This window comes from Rhamphochromis longiceps, linkage group LG20, assembly GCF_057381845.1.
Source record: "Rhamphochromis longiceps isolate RC_006_pf linkage group LG20, R_longiceps_female_GT1.1, whole genome shotgun sequence".
Classification (NCBI taxonomy): domain Eukaryota; kingdom Metazoa; phylum Chordata; class Actinopteri; order Cichliformes; family Cichlidae; genus Rhamphochromis; species Rhamphochromis longiceps.
In genome coordinates, this window is record NC_140576.1 from 23,463,870 (window position 1) to 23,482,649 (window position 18,780).

The window sequence follows — 18,780 nt, forward strand, 5'->3', positions numbered from 1 at the left end:
ACGCCAAGTCTGTATGGTTCACCAAAGATACATAAACAGCGTGTACCTTAAAGATCAATTGTTTGTATGATCAACTTGGTCATCTATAACATTTCAAAGTTTCTGGCTTTGATGGTAGGCAGCTCTGAACACCACATCCAGAACACTATTTTTGAGAAGGTGAAAAATGTCATGATGCAGGCAGATGAAACAATGGTCTCATATGATGTTACATGTTACTTGCTGAATAAATGAGCTCCTTAGCCAGTCTTTGATGATGGCTCCAGAACCTTCAGAAGTAACTTGCTTCCCTTCCTTGGTTCAATGATCAGTTACTTTTTTCAGTTACTACCCATAATTTGTGGCTATAGGTGAGGATAGGAATATAGATTTGCCAGTAAATCGCTAACTTTACTTGCGTGCTCAGCCATGAGTTCACCACAACAGAACCGCACAGCACCTGCATCACTGTAGATGCTGCACTAATCCATCTGTCAATCTCCCATTCCACTCTCATGAACACTACTTAAACCCATCAACTTGAGGCAGCAACTCATCTGCGATCTGAAGTGGGCAACTGCCTTTTCTGACTGAAAACCATGCCCTTGGATTTGGAAGCATCAATTCTCATCCCAGCCACTCCACACTTGGCTGCAAAACTCTCGAGTGCAAGGTGGAGGTCATTACTCTTTGAAGCCACCTGGACCACATGAAAATCAAAGGTTTGATCATCAGACCATCAAACTGGACGCCCTCTATCATTTCTCCTAGAAATTATGACCACAAACTTATGAGCAGAATCTGTGACAGCTAATCAATATTTAATCATGCTGAATTTAAGGAAGTTGTTTTAAAGAAAATTACATTTAAATAAAACATCAGACAAGTACGGAAGTAATTCCTGCATATGTTAGTGTAGAATACTTCCACTGCCTTTATAACATCCTGGGCTATCACTAATTTTTCCATGCTGTCGCTGATAGCCAAGAAATGTAGGAACTGGTTCGTAGGTTAATTTTTGAGAATTAGAGTTGCCAGTATTTTATGTTAAGGAGCCAAACCTTACAGCATAAATCTTTCCAATTTTTGCCAGGTTAGTTGTTTCCTGCAGAACCCAAAGGTAATTAAAAATAACACTGGGCTGCTCCACAGTGCAAGGTTGCATAAAGTTGTTATGGGGAAACAGCTTTTGAAAATAGTAGAGTGGAGCAATATGGGGGGCTTCTATATACCTGAATACTTTATGGAGATCAACAAAATTTAGAATTTTTTAATTTTTAGTTTAATAGATTAATTGCAAGACACTTTCTAAGCTCGACTTTATTTTGCACCATAACTAGCAACAGTGTCACTAATTGGTTTGCATTTTAGAACCAAACATTTCTTTCTATTTTAGTGTTCCAGGACCTGATTTACAGGTTTTGCAGTGGTGAAAGCCCTGGATCTGACATGATATACAAACCAGTCTACACAACTCGTTTTGTCATTGTTCGTTTATTCAATTCGAAACTCACATGCACACATGCAAGCACCCACTCACTCGTGCATGTGCGTACACACACACACGTACAAACACACTTGGGTGTAAAACCCATAGATGCACAAACACACCAAACCCAGTGCAAAACAGTAGCCAGAGGCTATTTCTGCATTGTTACAGTTTGCATAAATCTTTGTATCTCTGAAAAAAAAAATAGAGCAGGCAGGCAATACTAGATAAGAGTGTATTTCCCATTCTTGCAGAGGTGGGCCGTTCCACTCCATTTGCAGCCTTTTGTCAAAATGGGTAGCTAATTTTTCATACTTTGCCTTAGCAAAAACAATACGAAAAATCTTGCAGCCAAATTAAATATTTGATGGGCCTCAGCACTTGTTTACTCCCTGTTTCGAAAGGCACTCTGTGTTCCTACACATGGCTTTTGTTCTATTTGTTAAGCAGTGGCAATCATTAATTTGAGCAGTGGCAACTGTGATTAATTATCTCATTACAAATTGAATTATTACTTGCGTTAAACATCCAAATGAGCTCAACTAAAGGTTGAGCATGTTGTGAGATTTGAACTAAATGACATTTGTGATTAATGACTCATTGCATAAACAACAATGCACTTGTTTACCACAAAAATTGAAGGAAGTTGTATAAAGTGCAAATAATGCTCAGGTTTTGACTAATCTTCCCCTGGGTTATAATGAATTAGCATGATAACCCCAGCATTAACAACCACATAAAAAAGATGAATGTGTGATCAAAATACCTAACTAATGCTTCATCAAGTATTGCCTAGCTATGAAAAGCCAGAGTATTTTATGAGAGCTCTGGAAGATGTAGAACAGATGTTAAAAATTGTAATATTATGAAACGTCTGGGTGTCTTCACAGTTAGCACAATGGATATCCCTTTTGTATTCAGCAATCCTGAACTGGTGCTCTCCTCTGTCTCCTCTTCTAAGGCAACTAATACATACTGCATTGGTGCAGAAGACATCAGTGAAGTGAAAAAGGGATATTCTTAGCAGTGCCTTGGGATAGAAATGGATTTAATATCTCTGGGAAGGTTCACAATAAGTCTTGCACGTCACATCGTATTCAGTTTATTCACTGATCTCGCTCAATCTCAAAAGTGTCTTAAAGACCATGAGGTCAGTGGTGTACAGGCCTGCAGTGTATTGTGATGCCTGTTGTTTCTGCATTAAAAAAAATATCATTATTGGACAGCTCTACTCAATATTTACTGCAATGCTTCACACCAGTGATGGAGCCACACCAGAAACAGCCAGGGAGAGAGCCAATAACTGTTTGTTTTGTTTGTTTTTGGGGTTTTTTTTGGGGGGGGGGGGGGGGGGGGGCGGTCCCTCTGGGCCAGTTCACAACTTCTTTGTATAATTATATGCCCAATTCATTCTTCTGCATCACTGAATCATGACCTAAACTGATTTCAGCCCAAGACACTTCATTAAAGCTTTTGTATTCAGAACTCTTGTTGGCAGCAGCCATAAAAATTATCAGGAGGCACAAATGTGACAGACACCAGTGTTAGCAGTAAAACTGGTGATAACGGACTAAGAAGATGGAGCTAACTAAAAATAATGAGTTCATAATAAATCTAGTTTTCCTGAGAGGAAACCATAACCTGAAGGGAAATATCATGTTTAAAATAAACGTGATTCATTTACAGTATTTCATTTCAATGCGGTTTATTTGACCAATTCTTTTTCCTGATAACCATGAAATGTATGTTTTATTACATTCCTTTATAAGAAAGGAAGACTAAATGAGAAAAAAAAAATAAAGAACAGTAACTTGAAAAATTAGCTGCCATTTTTTAAGTATTATGATCAATCAGAAAAAGTCACCAAAAAAAAGCTAGTTTGATTGTTCATTGTAATGAATATGTAACTTCTGTATATACTTTTTTCAGTTTTCTAAAGAAAATAAAAAACCTGCACTGTATGTATGTTGTCAGTTCCATGGCTTTGGTTCTAGATGGAAAGAACTCATGATACATAATAGACAAGAAAACCAAGGCTATTATCATTTTTTCCTAGCATTGCTCTGTGCTCTGTGGCACTTTTGGTCTGTCACTTTGGTCTAGATTAAATCTCTGGATTTGCAATGTATTGCTATTCATTTTTGCAGACATTCATAGAGGAACTGCCATAAATTATAGTATTTAATATTTATGTTCAACTATAGAATTTATATTTTTTGCAATGCCATATTAGCATTTCATTAGCATTTACCTTAAAGTATTTTTTGCCAACATGGCTGTAGAAATAAAGTATATGCAAATTAGTACCACATTATGGATGTGTAATGCATTCACTTGACAAATAAACTCAGAGAAATCTTTTCATTTAACAAAAATCTGAATTAATGAGATAATTATCAGGGAAACTAAGAGAAAACGTCCCCCTGCTCAGTGTCAATACAACTTTCTTTTGGCTTACTTTTAAAACAGTGAGAGATACAGGCATCTCTGTCTCTTGATTTCTTTTTTTTTTTCTTTTTTTTTCTACATGCATCATCATATATCCTGAAACCCTCCTGGTTCCAATGATCAAGGAATATCCTGTAACACCGGGAGACAAACATTACCATCTGTATAAGTTAAAGATGCCAGTATCTCTCAGTGCATCTCCCTAATGTACATTAATTGTGGGGCCATTATTGCTCATGAAATTAGACTTTCAAGTCAACAGAGCATCTTTGGGGATTATAACTTATGTCATTAATTCAGAAAAACAGAGCAACATTTTTGCAACTAAAGAAACTCCTATGCAGTTATCTCATCTCACAATTATCTCAAAACAAATAATTTGAAGACCAAAATTTAACAGCTTTTTGTAGAAACTATGATTTCTGTTTATTATTTAAGATGTAAATTATGTTATGATGGCCTATGTGCATCTCAATCTAAAGCCATTGGGAATTCAATCAAGCATTCCCTGAGGGTGCACTACTGGAAGACACTCCCAAAATTATCTCATCAGCTCCATTTACAGAGGGTACTTCCCAAATCTTTCACCACTGCTCTCATTCCCTTCCCTCTAGTTATTCTGCTTCAAGAATCAAGCTGTGTGAGAAGTAGTGAAACAGAATGGAAAACTGAGCGAGACTAGATGTACTTATCAGCTTTAGCATGAAAGATAAAAAATCAATTAATTATGACTGCTTCTAAGGGTTTTTAATGTGATTATTTATTTATTATTGTTCAGTACTGATATATTAAGGTAATTTTGCTTTATTTTCAGGCTAGTCAGTCTGATTTAGATTATCCAATTTAAGTATAATCACACACTTGTAAATGCATTCTAAAGTTCTTCATAACCATCTTCCTCATCATATTGATAAGGAGTGTCTCCCAGTAGTGCACCCTCAGGGAATGCTCTTAAACAACAAAGTACAACAAGGTATCTGAGCAGGTATTACTCATATGTACATGCAAGCAATATTAAAATTTCATACAAATAGTACAAATACAGTAGATTTGGGACTATTTGCAAATTTAAGCTCCATCTTGACACTTCCCAGCTGGCCAATTACTGAGTTTCACGTTCCTTGCTAATGGTCAGAAAATATGAATACTGAAATGGTCTTTCTCTGCAAGCATATTCTGTTTATTCAGCATGCTTTAGTCAGCCAAATTTATCACCCTTGAAACTGGGTAAACATGTAATAAAATGTGTCAGTGAAGCATTTCCATTGAGGAATAAGGAATCTAGTGGGGATAAAAGGGCTTATTTCAGAAGGAGGACTAGAGATGAATAAAGGTCAGAGAGACCGCTGGTGCCCAGTTGTTTTGCTCTCAAAGTCAAAATAAAAAGCCAAGCAAAATTGAAGCCAGTGTGTAACATAAAGAGTTGTCCCGAGTGAACAAGGTAAACAAGCGGTGTTGATGTGAAGAGCAGAAATTGGAGCTCGCTTCTATCAAACAGCAAGCCAACCTAGCAAAGTTCAAGCATCTCTAAGTAAAACAGTATCAGGCAGGGAAATTAAAAGCCCAGTGGAACACCTGCGAAAATTGAGGGGGAAAAAAGAAGGAGATAGGGCGCTGACTTAATTATTCCCATCAGCGGAAAACCAGCACGGAAGTGACATATTAGATATTTCTGTCATTTCTTGCTTACTAGTAGAGACCATGACAGAGAGTACTAAGGTTGAGTGTGACAGATGAGGTGAAGCAATGCACTCTCTTTCATGTGCTGATATCTGAAAAGGTTGATTACTACATGCCTTATGGTGCCATGTGTAGATCTGAAAGAGAGCAAAGAACACAGTTTTGATCTAATTTCATCCCATTAATATGTAAAAACTTACTAGTTGACAACTTCTTGCTCCTTTAACCTTTAAGTGTGCTTGTTTTGCACTCCGGTAACCCTTAACGTTGGTAATTAAGGAGTTTGTTCAAGAGAAGCTATTTATTCCTGCCTACTGCACTGAATAAGTGTACATTTCTGGACAGTATAGCCCCATTCATAATTTTGGTTTAGCCCCCAAATAATTTTACACTGCTGTTTATTGTAGGGTCTTTACCTGACAATATGAAGTGCTTTGAGGTAACTGAAAAGAGAGAATTTGTATTCATTGAATGTAATCCTATGACAAATTGTTTTTTTTTTTAATCTTTTCTTGAATACATGTATGTTTAAGAAACAGCCCAGAACCAGAGCACAAGGCTTTGTAACAGCGTAATGGCTAATATATATTTATAAAGTTATGAAAATTTTAAATAGCTTTCAATTAATATCAAAACACATGAAATGGGTGTGTAAAGTTGATCCGAGCAGAGGCCAGGAGGCAGAAGGGAAGGTGGGTAATGTTTTCTGCTCCTCTGATTGGTGAATGTTAGCCAAGTTCATTTTAAGGATGATTAAAAGCATCGTCACTTTTGAATAAAAGACTTTTTAGTCAAGTCAGACTTCCTTTTCTTGCTGTGCTACTGGGATGTGATATTTCTAATTAAAATTACTACTGCCAGTGCAATTACAACTACTAGTACAACTAGTTATATTAGTAAGGCTGGCAATTCTGTTATTTATACTGCAATTGCTGTCACTCTGGACATTGCTCCAGGGTAACATCTATTACACTGTAATTACACATCTTTTAAAACAAGCACAGGTTATAATCAAGGCAAGGCAAGGCAAGTTTATTTGTATAGCACAATTCAACAACAAGGTGATTCAAAGTGCTTGATCAAGTACAAGAAGTTTCTTCCTAGGCATTAAGAAAACAAGTCACCAGGTATACTTGGGTTGCCTAACTGAGTAGCCTGTATGTGGGAAACTCTAATAGCAACTGTACATGCATTACTGATAGTACATGCATTACTGATAAACTCTCAAAATCTCAAAGTCAAAGTGTTCAAGGACAGAACAGTTTGTTGTTTTTATTGTGTGTTCATTAGTTCACTTTGTACTTTTGACACTGATATTTATGCTTGCTAAGAGACATTATGTATGGCATGATTACCCAATATTACAGTCCTCTTTGTGTGAAAACAGACAAATGTGCATCTTCTACGTCCTCTATTTACAATGCAAAGAAAACCAAAACCTATCCATACAGTCAATTTCTGTCTCTAACTCACAGGATATTAGTATTAGTAATAGTCAGTGTGCTTCAGTCAGTATAATTTGGTATCATTATCTACTTCTATACCTTTTTACTCTTCTTGGTATAAGGCCACAGTCTTTAAGCACTATTTCGTATGAGATGATGCAAATTTTTTACAGCTCGTGTTTGCAAGCTACCTGGTCCCTTGTGTTTCAATCCCAACAACTAAACCCTAAACTATGACCCTATATTATTGCTTGGGATTTCTTATTAATATTACATTGAGCTGCTTGATACTCTTGGGCACTGCCCTTTATTGCATTTTACTCCATTTTTTAAACTCTAGTAACTTAGAGTTCGATTTTTATAGGATTTTTGGTGTACTTTTACCTTTGGTAAATCAACCTTTTCGTTTACATATATTCCTATGTGTCTATTATATATGTTCTCTATAAGAAACAAAAATACATTGCAGTCCATGACTCATAGTGAGAGTAAGAACTGAGCTCTGTGGGGTTCTAACAATAATTAATCAACTATGGAAAAGAGTATTAGTAATGCATAATCATTTAACAATACGGAAATGAAACCTTTTCTCTGTGTTTTAGTGTTAGTGATTTAGTGAATAAATCAACACTGAATTTAGTCTAACTCCCAGCAGTTTTCAACAAAGAAGCCTTGTGTTATAGACCAACAGATGCAGTTAATTCATGCAACCAAAATATTTTTAGTGTATTATGTTCAATTTTGCTTTCAACACTAACAAAACATTTCCTTTACCTCAGATGTGACTCATTGTGTTTGCTGTCAAATTTAGTGTATCAGCAGGCTGAGAGTATCAGGGATTACTGCTGTTTTATGGTGAAATATTTTTGTGCTCTTCAGACACTCCATAGCATGCAAATATCAGCAAATGATATATCTTTATACAGATGAACTGTTCACACCTCTGAGGCTTTTCAATTCAGGAGAAATGCCTTAGCTCAGCAAAAGCCAGCTGAGATATGGCTGTAAATAAGAAAGTGATGCAGAAACTGGGAGGATGGATAAGTGCTGATGGGCAAGCACAACTGTCTTCTTACAAGACAGTTCATTAAACACCTTTCACGGCCACCGTGGCGCTGTGCCTGAAATACAAAGTGCAATATGAGCGTATTCAGGTCAAGGGGTCAGTGCTGTAAAAGTTTCAATGCTGAGACAGGAGCAGGGAGTAAATAGTCACGGACAGCGTGTCCTAAAGTCATCAGAGAAACAGTACTGACCACTTTATCTCCACTCCAGAGATCTGGCACTCTTGAAACAAAGCGCAGTAATGAAGACAGATATTAATGGAGTATTAACAATGTGGAGTGGCAACACTAAGTAGATTGTCTGTGGGAGGTAATGCACGACAGTGAGCTATTCCCCCAAGATAAGGTAGCTTTGCCCTATTTTTCAGAGCTGTCAGATTTAAAATGCTATGAGTGTGAACAATGTTGAGTGTAATTAAATTTTGTCTGAAACTGAAACATAAGAGAAAAATAAAAGGGTCATCTGTCTCATGTGCTTCTTAAATTTGTCAGGACACTGTAATTAAACGACCTCTTTCTAATGAGAATCCATGCGGCTATAATTTCTAATGTAGCAAATGTAGCCATAAAGATAAGCAGCCAGCAAGTTTTGATGGACTTTTTGTGGGGCATACCACTGACAGAGAGGCAAATTAATGACCTCCCTGGAGAGTAGGATTGGTGTATGGGGAGGCTTATAAATAGAGCAGTGGTATGATGGAAAGTCTCTGTGATATATCTGTGTGACTGACTGATTCTAGATGACCTAACATGAGTGGAAAAAGAGATTTTAGGCTGAAGCAGGTGTGTATTGTCTCAGACCTGTTTAAGCCAGGCACACATTTAACAACTGCGAGGAGGCTGTAAGTGCAAATGATAACTGATATCTCTAGTTGGGCTCAGTCAGTGTTTACAGTCATGTAGGTTGTAAAAGCTAGTAACTGTAAGGTGTTGTCATAAAAATTCAAAGAGAAAAGTTTAATATTTGCATTGCCAGCAATTGATGTTGTTACTGTTGCCCAGGAGACAGTAAACTGATGGAAGCTGGAAAAGTAAACAAACAAAGCGTATACACAGGAATAGTGAGGGGGGGGGAAGAAGTATTGCACTATTACACTGGATAACTGAAAATAAATAATGATGTTGAGATGCTCTATGGAGCTGTACAGAAGAATGATGCTTATCACAGCAATTCCATTTTCTGTCCTCCTGTGTACATTTTGGTCATGTTATGGACGAACAGGTGTAATCAAAAAGTTCTGGGAATGGGCCTATAAAAGTGATAAACCTGACCTGATTAAAATTTGGCTGATCTACTTTTCGAGATCTTCTTCTCTTTATCTTTATCTTCATCTTCTCATGGACTTCTGGACCACATTCAGTGTGGCTGCTATATTTAATTCACACTCTAATCCCACTGCCTGGCAGTCGCCCTATGTCTGAAACAAGACATTTTAGCCCCTTCGTCTTCTCTTTAACATAGTTGTATTGTGATTGGCTGTCCCACCTGTCTTCCGTTTGTCTTCAAACAGAAGGCAGGTGGATGGGGCGTCTGTGCTCAAAGCCAGAGCTTTGTGCCTGAGATGATTATATCATAGACACAAGCAAAGTGAATCGGCCCACTCCTAAAGTGCAGTGGACTGATTCAGTTATTAGGCTTGGGCTCATCTCTTAGGGCCACTGGAGACTTGGTTTTTTTTAGTTTTTTTTAAGAATCCCGTGTCACATCTTTAAATGTTTTAACTCAGACATGAAGTATGTGCCTACTTTTAGTTTGCTAAAAAACAACAACAAAAACAACCTTAATTTAAATTGCTGTTAATCTCAAAGTTTTAGAGATGACAAAGAGAGAGTTGATAACATGGGTACATCTGTGTTTATTTTCAAATGTGAAAAGTCTACATAGTCTCTATAAGAGAGCTGTTGAGTGTGAAAAGCACTCATATTTCTTGCCTGGCTTGTCTATTTGCAGTGAGCTCACCAGCCTCATCACACAGATGAATCACACTGCTGGTAGGACGGCACAGATGTATTTGTTTCTGTCTGATCAGTTGTTATTTGAGTATAAACTACATGTTTGAATGTGAAGATTTATAAGCAGTTGAATTCAGATAGCCAGATCTACTCTATTGTGAAGTTCCAAAAATCTTTAATGAAGAGAGAGTGATATTATACCCCTTTCGTCAAACTGAGTGATTTATGACCCCCCTAATTGATTTATGACCCCTAATAAATTGTTCATGAGCTCCGGAAGTAATTAAATTATTCATGAGCTCCGGAAGTAGGAAGTAATTAAGTAATAAAAATATGATATTCATAAAAATATGATATTCATAAAAATAGTTTCTTATATATCAAAAAATAGCATTCTTTTATTTCTTTAAGCAATTAAATTTTTATTTTTATTTTTTTATGCTCAAAAAACGCCATCTGGTGGCGGGTCAGTGTGTGTGTCTGTGCGCGCGCCCGCGCGCGCCCGAGGCTGTGTGTCTGGGCGCGCGGGGGCGCGCCCGTGTCTCCGGACCGTGCTCTCTCGGGCTCCGTGCTCATGTGTTTAAAAATGTATTAAACCATATTAAAATTGTTTAGTTAAACTTGTGCTTTTGTAACGTTCAGTATGGCCACAAACACATGCTGCATGCCTTGGGGGAAAACTTTATTTCGATTTATATGCATTTGTAGATTTAGAATAAAACTCATACTCAGAAAAAACTCGCGATCCCCTAACCCTAACCCTCCTTAGATACATAAGCAGGGAAAACTCCTTAAAAAACCCTCCGCGATTTCTCCAAAACCCTACAATAACTTGTTAGGGTACCCCCTCTATCAGTGGCGGCTGGCCCATAGGGGGCGCTCGGGCTCCGCCCCCCCCAAATGTGGAGGAGTAAAAATATATATTTTTAAAAAATTCATCAATGATAGTTTTACTATGTGTGTGCCCATATACAGCCAGGCGTATTTTAACATTTTCACCAGCTGACTCATTAAAGTTCAACCAACAAACGGTGTTTTTCTTCTTCTGGGGCGCTCGTCAAAGCGCCCTTGATATGCAGCGAAATAGCCTATCATTAAATGGTTGCCAGGGGAAAATAATAAATATTTGACCTATCAGCGTCGCTGAATTAAATGGTTTGGGGGCGCTTAAAATTGCGCCCCTGCAGAAAACGCGCGAAGATTTGCTGTTCTAGAATTTTACCTCAGTCAGTAGCCTAAGTGAGCTATAAGGTCAGAGAGAGACGATGGCAGCGGTATTGTTAACGGTTGAGGCACAGCCTCCCCCAAATTCGGTTAGATCGCTTCTAACCTACCCTTTTGTACGGTGGCTGGGAAGTGCAAAGCGCAACAAATTAAAAAACGGCAACAAATTAAAAATCCACAACAAATTAAAAAACCGCAACAAATTAAAAAACCGCAACAAATTAAAAATCCACAACAAATTAAAAAACCGCAACAAATTAAAAAACCGCAACAAATTAAAAACCCACAAATTAAAAATCCACAACAAATTAAAAAACCACAACAAATTAAAAAACCGCAACAAATTAAAAATCCTTGACGGAAAGGGATTGTCTGAAATACCGGAAGTGGAGAGTGATGTCACGAGAGGGGGCGTGGCCAGAATTTTTGGTTGAGGCGCCATGTTTCTGGGCCGAACAAAGCGCTAGCGAAAGAGGAGCGAAAGTACACGGATAACACCAGTTATGGTTCGTACTTGCTGTGCGGTCGGTTGTAAAGTTAGATCGCACGACCGGCAAGGGAATAAGGTTGAAAATGGTTTATCTTTTCATTCTTTCCCCACCTGGAAGCAACATGAGGCAGCTCATGTATCGGATGTTACCAAAAGAAGGCGTCTAGTCTGGATAGCAGCTGTGAGACCAGCTGATATCCAGTTCGATTCCATCTCCAAATATCTGTTGGTGTGCTCCAGACATTTTCATTCCGGTAAGTTATAGATATGTTCATATCACTCTTTATCGGTCTTTTAAGTCTGACATCACTAGCCGTGTCTTGGCTCAAACTCCCAAGAGCACCTGCAGGTCCATAAATCACACGATCACTGTGGCATCACTGAGTGTTGAAAAACTATCTAAAGTCTTTCATCTGTAATAAAATGATCAGCGTTCTGCTCTACCATGTGTAACAATTGAGTTTATCATCCAGGCATCCATGAAGACGAAATTAGCAGGAAGTTAGCTCGCTAGATTCCATCTAAATACAATATAGCATGTCCTAACTGAGGGATTTTGGAAACAAAGTCAAACGTACAGCTCTGCTATCACTTCCAACATAAATGAAGACAGAAAACTAAACAGCAGTGACGTTTGTAGGGTACTGAAGTTTGGCTAGCTGGTGTAAAACGATGTGCTACGTGACCGTTAGCGGCACAGCTATGTTAGCATAATATAAACACTAACTTTTTCCACTTAATAAAAGTTATCGTGAGGATTCTCGGTGGTCAGGAACAACGGCACTTCGTGTCCATCCCGTGTAGATGTTAGTGAAACTGTTGGGAAGACAACATGAACATTTTACTTATACTGTATAATCTGCAGATTCTGACAGAAATCTGCATATCCTTTGAAGCACCGCTCCTCTCTAAAATGGCAATAAGGATAATTATTAGGCCATATGTAAATAACAAAATAATTTAAAGCAAAGTCTGAAACAAATCTTTATATTTAAGGGGCATCAGTCAAACAATACTGTTTGGTCTGGGTCTAAACAGAGCGTGTTGTGTGTGACATCTGCTTTTGCATATGTGGGCCACTTTGAGGGTTCACAAAGGAGCGTGTTTGCTGTCACATTTTATTTGTAGTGTGAACAAGCAGACAAAAAAATCGGAATTGAGCATTAAGACCTGTAGTGTGAACGTAGCCATAGTGAGTAGAGTGCATTGATGTGACATTGTTCTGAAGGATTTAGTTATTCTCAGTGGTTAAAGAAATTGCAATTATTTATTCATATTTATTAGAAATAATCCTAATTACATATCTTGCTTCCGTGTTTGTGTCCTGTGTCACAAAAATACATTTTTTACTATAATACATTGATTAATGACCTGCAGAATCTCCTTATCATATTACGTGTCCATAATTGTCACCTAAAGTCAAACTTTATGCTTTCTCCATAAAGTGATTACATACTTTAGTTTCATTTTCTGAAGTCAGGTTTCTGAAAGAGAACAGGCAGATTTGGAATATAACATGCAGCGTTCTATAGATGGATACATAAAAAAATGGAAAATTACATGTATGTGCTAACTTTCTAAACACTTTGTTACATTTATGATAAATGGATTTGAAAGTAGATAAAACACATTTATGTTGGCCTTGGCTCATTAGTCTTTGTCTTTAAATTAACTTGTAACTTGTATGTTTCAGGTACTGCACTCTCAAAGACTGAATGAACCAGCATTGCAGCCATGGGTCATTGTGAGCATCACAGGGAAGGTTGAAGCCGCCCACTGCACCTGTATGGCCGGAGTCGTGGAGACCTGCAGCCATGTCGCTGTTCTTCTTTTTAAAGTAGAAGCAACAATGCGGATCTGTGGCACAAGGGCTGTTACAGATGAACCTGCATACTGGGTTTTGCTGGGTAATATGACCAAGATACAGCCAGAGGTTGGCCATAAGATAGACTTCTCCTCTTCAGCTGCCCAAAAACTGCTCTGGATCAAAACATAAACAGACCATCCGTATTGAAAGGTAAAAGGAGCCGTCCTCAAAACAGAAAAATCCCACCTGCTACTGTGGAGGAGTTGTCACTGCTATTGGATACTTTGCTGGAGCACTGTAAAGTTGTGGGTTGTGGGAATGACCCATAATGTTTTATATAAGGGTCTAGATTTATGCCTGAAGTGCACTGCCATGTAAATAATTTGCATTTACTGAATATGTACTGACTGAGTACCACTGTTCAAAAGTTCAATAAAGAAACAAACTAATTTTTGCCTCTTTTTTATTATAGAATATCACATCAGTTACAATGTAGAATCCATGTCATTTATAGTTTATAAAAGACAAAATGTTTACACAAAATCATGACAGCATTTACACGATATCACCCACTACTAACACTACTTAATTTACTATCAATTACTTCAATTTATCTTCTGAAAAATTACCGCTATTTATACAGCACAAGACTTAAGAATATTTAACAGGAGCAAGTTTCATTTTCCCCTGGTTTTACTACCACACTGTTCATCAAAACGGCAGCAAACCTTCACCATCTTATCCAGAAGGGTCACCTCTTCACCCTCACATGGAAGAAGTATTGGCATGGTGGTATGTTTGAAGCAGGTCCCTTGTGTAGCGCTGGAACCCAGTCACGATGTTTCATCCATTTCATTGGCTGGTCTGCTGCAATAATGCCAAATAATTAGCAAGTCTATAAATAGCACGTAGTTCTGCAAAATCACTCATTAGGATGTTTTTTTTTTTCTAATTTGCTATGACCTCAGAGTGCATCGAAAAGAAAACTAATAGGCTATCTGGTCTTTAAGTGGTGGCGTGACAAATCCTGCTTCCAGGCCTAAAGTAGTCTGCGTTTAATATGGATTTTGTGTTGTTAACATGTTTAATGTTTTGTATTGTCTTCTATTTAATCTCAAAAAACTCCTAAAAACAGTCAGTGATCACTGTTGGCTTCCCACTGCTTCTATCACCACTAATCATTTGAAAGCTCAGTTTTTAAAACCTTACGATGTAGCTACAGCCCAGCCCATGCAGCAGTATATGAATGACTAATCCTATTCATCCTTGTGGATGGATTATCTCAGTTGTTCTCCTGGCTGGAGTTTGGTCCGTTTACAGCATCCTGCGATGCGATTACATTTGTTTCTGACCACCGAGAATCCTCACGATAACTTTTATTAAGTGGAAAAAGTTAGTGTTTATATTATGCTAACATAGCTGTGCCGCTAACGGTCACGTAGCACATCGTTTTACACCAGCTAGCCAAACTTCAGTACCCTACAAACGTCACTGCTGTTTAGTTTTCTGTCTTCATTTATGTTGGAAGTGATAGCAGAGCTGTACGTTTGACTTTGTTTCCAAAATCCCTCAGTTAGGACATGCTATATTGTATTTAGATGGAATCTAGTGAGCTAACTTCCTGCTAATTTCGTCTTCATGGATGCCTGGATGATAAACTCAATTGTTACACATGGTAGAGCAGAACGCTGATCATTTTATTACAGATGAAAGACTTTAGATAGTTTTTCAACACTCAGTGATGCCACAGTGATCGTGTGATTTATGGACCTGCAGGTGCTCTTGGGAGTTTGAGCCAAGACACGGCTAGTGATGTCAGACTTAAAAGACCGATAAAGAGTGATATGAACATATCTATAACTTACCGGAATGAAAATGTCTGGAGCACACCAACAGATATTTGGAGATGGAATCGAACTGGATATCAGCTGGTCTCACAGCTGCTATCCAGACTAGACGCCTTCTTTTGGTAACATCCGATACATGAGCTGCCTCATGTTGCTTCCAGGTGGGGAAAGAATGAAAAGATAAACCATTTTCAACCTTATTCCCTTGCCGGTCGTGCGATCTAACTTTACAACCGACCGCACAGCAAGTACGAACCATAACTGGTGTTATCCGTGTACTTTCGCTCCTCTTTCGCTAGCGCTTTGTTCGGCCCAGAAACATGGCGCCTCAACCAAAAATTCTGGCCACGCCCCCTCTCGTGACATCACTCTCCACTTCCGGTATTTCAGACAATCCCTTTCCGTCAAGGATTTTTAATTTGTTGCGGTTTTTTAATTTGTTGTGGTTTTTTAATTTGTTGTGGATTTTTAATTTGTGGATTTTTAATTTGTTGTGGATTTTTAATTTGTTGTGGATTTTTAATTTGTTGTGGTTTTTTAATTTGTTGTGGATTTTTAATTTGTTGCGGTTTTTTAATTTGTTGTGAATTTTTTATTTGTTGCCGTTTTTTAATTTGTTGCCGTTTTTTAATTTGTTGTGGATTTTTAATTTGTTGCCGTTTTTTAATTTGTTGCACTTTGCACTTCCCAGCCACCGTACTTTTGCCAGAAGGACAATGGCAGAAAAACTGCAAGTTAAAGAGTTGGGACCTGACAAGCCCGAAATTCAACTAACCCAGGCAACGAAGGAGAAGTCAAAAGCATACAACAGGACTTTTTGTCGGAGTTGGTTCCAGCGCAAGTCGTGGCTGACAGGCTGTGGAACAGCTAATGCACTTTTTTGTTTCCCGTGCATACTGTTCAAAAGTGACAAGTGTGATTTGACGTGGACACAATCTGGACAAACCGACTTAAAGCACCTCTCCGAACGAATCAAGAAACATGAAAGCTCACGAGTTCATATGGACAACAGTGTAAAGCTAGCTGTGCTAGGGAAAACTAGCATAGCGGCGCAGCTAGATGATGGACATCGGATTGCTTTAAGAAGGCACAACGAAGAGGTAGATAAAAACCGTCATATTTTATCTAATCAGTTTACAGTTGTTGTTTTCAATAGTTATTTTTCATTCATTCAAAAAAAAAAAAAAATCTGTTCATGTTCATTTTTACAAATCTATACAAATGGCCAGAATATGGTTGTTCATTTTAAATTTAAATTAAAATTGTGTTGTTTGATGTACTCATTAAATGGGTCATTTTAGTCGATATCATAAAAATTGCCCCCCCTGAGATTTTTTTCAGGAGCCGCCACTGCCCTCTATTCCCAAAACCTTATATTCGATAACAGGGAAAATCCTGAAAAAATCTAACTACATTTTTGCATTTTCCTTTTTACCATTCTGTCAATCCTTTCATTTAAAAAAATAAATAAATATCACAATGGTTTGTAACAGGTACAATACACCATCCATCCATCCATTTGCCTCCACTTATCCTTTTCTCAGGCTCGCGCGGTGCGCTGGAGCCTATCCCACGTACAATACACTTTAAAATATATATAAGCTCCACTTTTAACTCCCGTAAAAGTTTATACATTACATGTCTACATCACCTATCATGGCCTCATCAGGTATCTCATATCATCTTGTTATTGTTATGTTATGCTCCTTTGATATTTTGCTAGTTTGCGTGTTTTAAAACTCTTTTTGTTTTTCTTTATATTTTTAGACCCAGATGTGTTAACCTGATCCCTGCGAAACACCAGCTCTGCGTGGATTTTGACCGCGAGTGACCGGATGTTGTTTCCGGCCTGAGGTTGCCTGAAATGCCGTGAGGCTCGTTTGAAAGATTGCGCCCGAGACCAACTCCGCCTCCAAGGCATGCCTACCTTTAGCTGCCACCAGTGAGATATCAGAGCCGGGCTCCACATATCCAATCAGGAGCACGAGCAAGACAGCTTTTGCAGACTCTCCAGAAATATACAAGTCCTTACCAACTGCTCTGCAACCCAGTGTTTCTGGTCCCCTCACTAACATCGCTTTTTGAGATATTTTTTATGAACCACCAAAAAAGCAATTTTACCCCACAGTACAGAAGACTGGGTCTGAGGGCAGCAGCGGGGACAAATGATTGTAATGAAGCGACGGACATTTCATGGCTGGTCTTGCATAATCGTGAGTTATTATGTCATATGGTGATAAGTACATAGTTTTGCAAGAGGCATACAAGCACTGTGGAAAAAGTAATCATAAAACTGTTTTTGTGAACACCCTACGTTATGCTTTAAAAAATGTGATACATGTAATGTGATCATCAAAGAACATGATTTAAAAAAAAAAAAAAACTTTTATTCTTATGCTTTTAAAGTATGTCAGATTATCTTAAAACACTTATTTGTATGTTATAATGTTTTTCTTACACCATGTGTAATTTTTATAGACACCTTATTCATTGTATCAATGTGTAATTATGTATCTTTGATAAATAAATAAAATATTTAATCTTGTATTTGTGTACTTTCTGGTGATTCAATAAAAAATTAGTCACATATCGCTCTGATAAACACAGATGGCTGAAAGAAATGTTTGATGGAACAAAGGAAACAAGTGTCTTGCTGCTAAACTTTTAAGTCACCATGGTTTAAATGAGAAAGTCTGTATGTAAAACATGAAAAACTCCATATCAGTGATATCTACAAAGGTGTACTCATTTCTTTGTAATGGTACTTTACTGTTCCAATGAAACAAAAAGAAAATCTCATTTTTAAAGTACATTTTTCGGCCATCCTGACCTATTTTCAGGGGCAAGAATGTTGATGTTAGACTGTGTTTTAAATCAGGTTGTGATCTTAAACTAACTATCACAGCACTGATTTCAGTTGTAATGTCAATTAGAATCCCAATTTGGCTTTTCTCCAGTCAGTGTTATGGTGAAATTTAACTTGTTCTTTTGTGTAATTGCACATGGCCCAGCAAAGGACCCCTTAGTAAACTGTACAGCATAAGTTTTCAATTCACTTTTGTCAGAAAACTTCACAGTATGAGAAGTTACAGCACAGTTTCTCCAAACGTGTGGTTCTTTTTCAGCCAGCGTGCTTTTAGAGCATCTACATTAGCTCATGTAGTAAAAGTACAATCAGTAAGTGTACTTTAACATTTGAGATTCCGAGTCACTCTTGCTTAGATCATGTGAACTATATCATGAACCTTTTTTTGTATAATGCATCAAACGTGTTCAAATCAGTTTATTTTCAATTTATTTTAACTAATCTAGAGACAAGCAACTCCTTTTTAGCTTCTGTTATGTATTTACCTC

The 18,780-nt window shown here is 37.7% G+C and overlaps 1 protein-coding gene and 1 long non-coding RNA gene across 3 annotated transcripts in view; one reads left to right on the forward strand and one right to left on the reverse strand.

The window, feature by feature from the left end:
* LOC146645351 (metabotropic glutamate receptor 4-like) overlaps positions 1 to 18,780 on the reverse strand; it is a 226,903-nt gene that overhangs the window by 78,394 nt on the left and 129,729 nt on the right. The gene's annotated exons all lie outside the window — the stretch shown is intronic.
* LOC146645352 (uncharacterized) lies at positions 16,867 to 17,971 on the forward strand. Its single transcript, XR_014909178.1, has 2 exons — positions 16,867 to 16,919; positions 17,194 to 17,971. It is a non-coding gene; the product is annotated as an uncharacterized LOC146645352 (long non-coding RNA).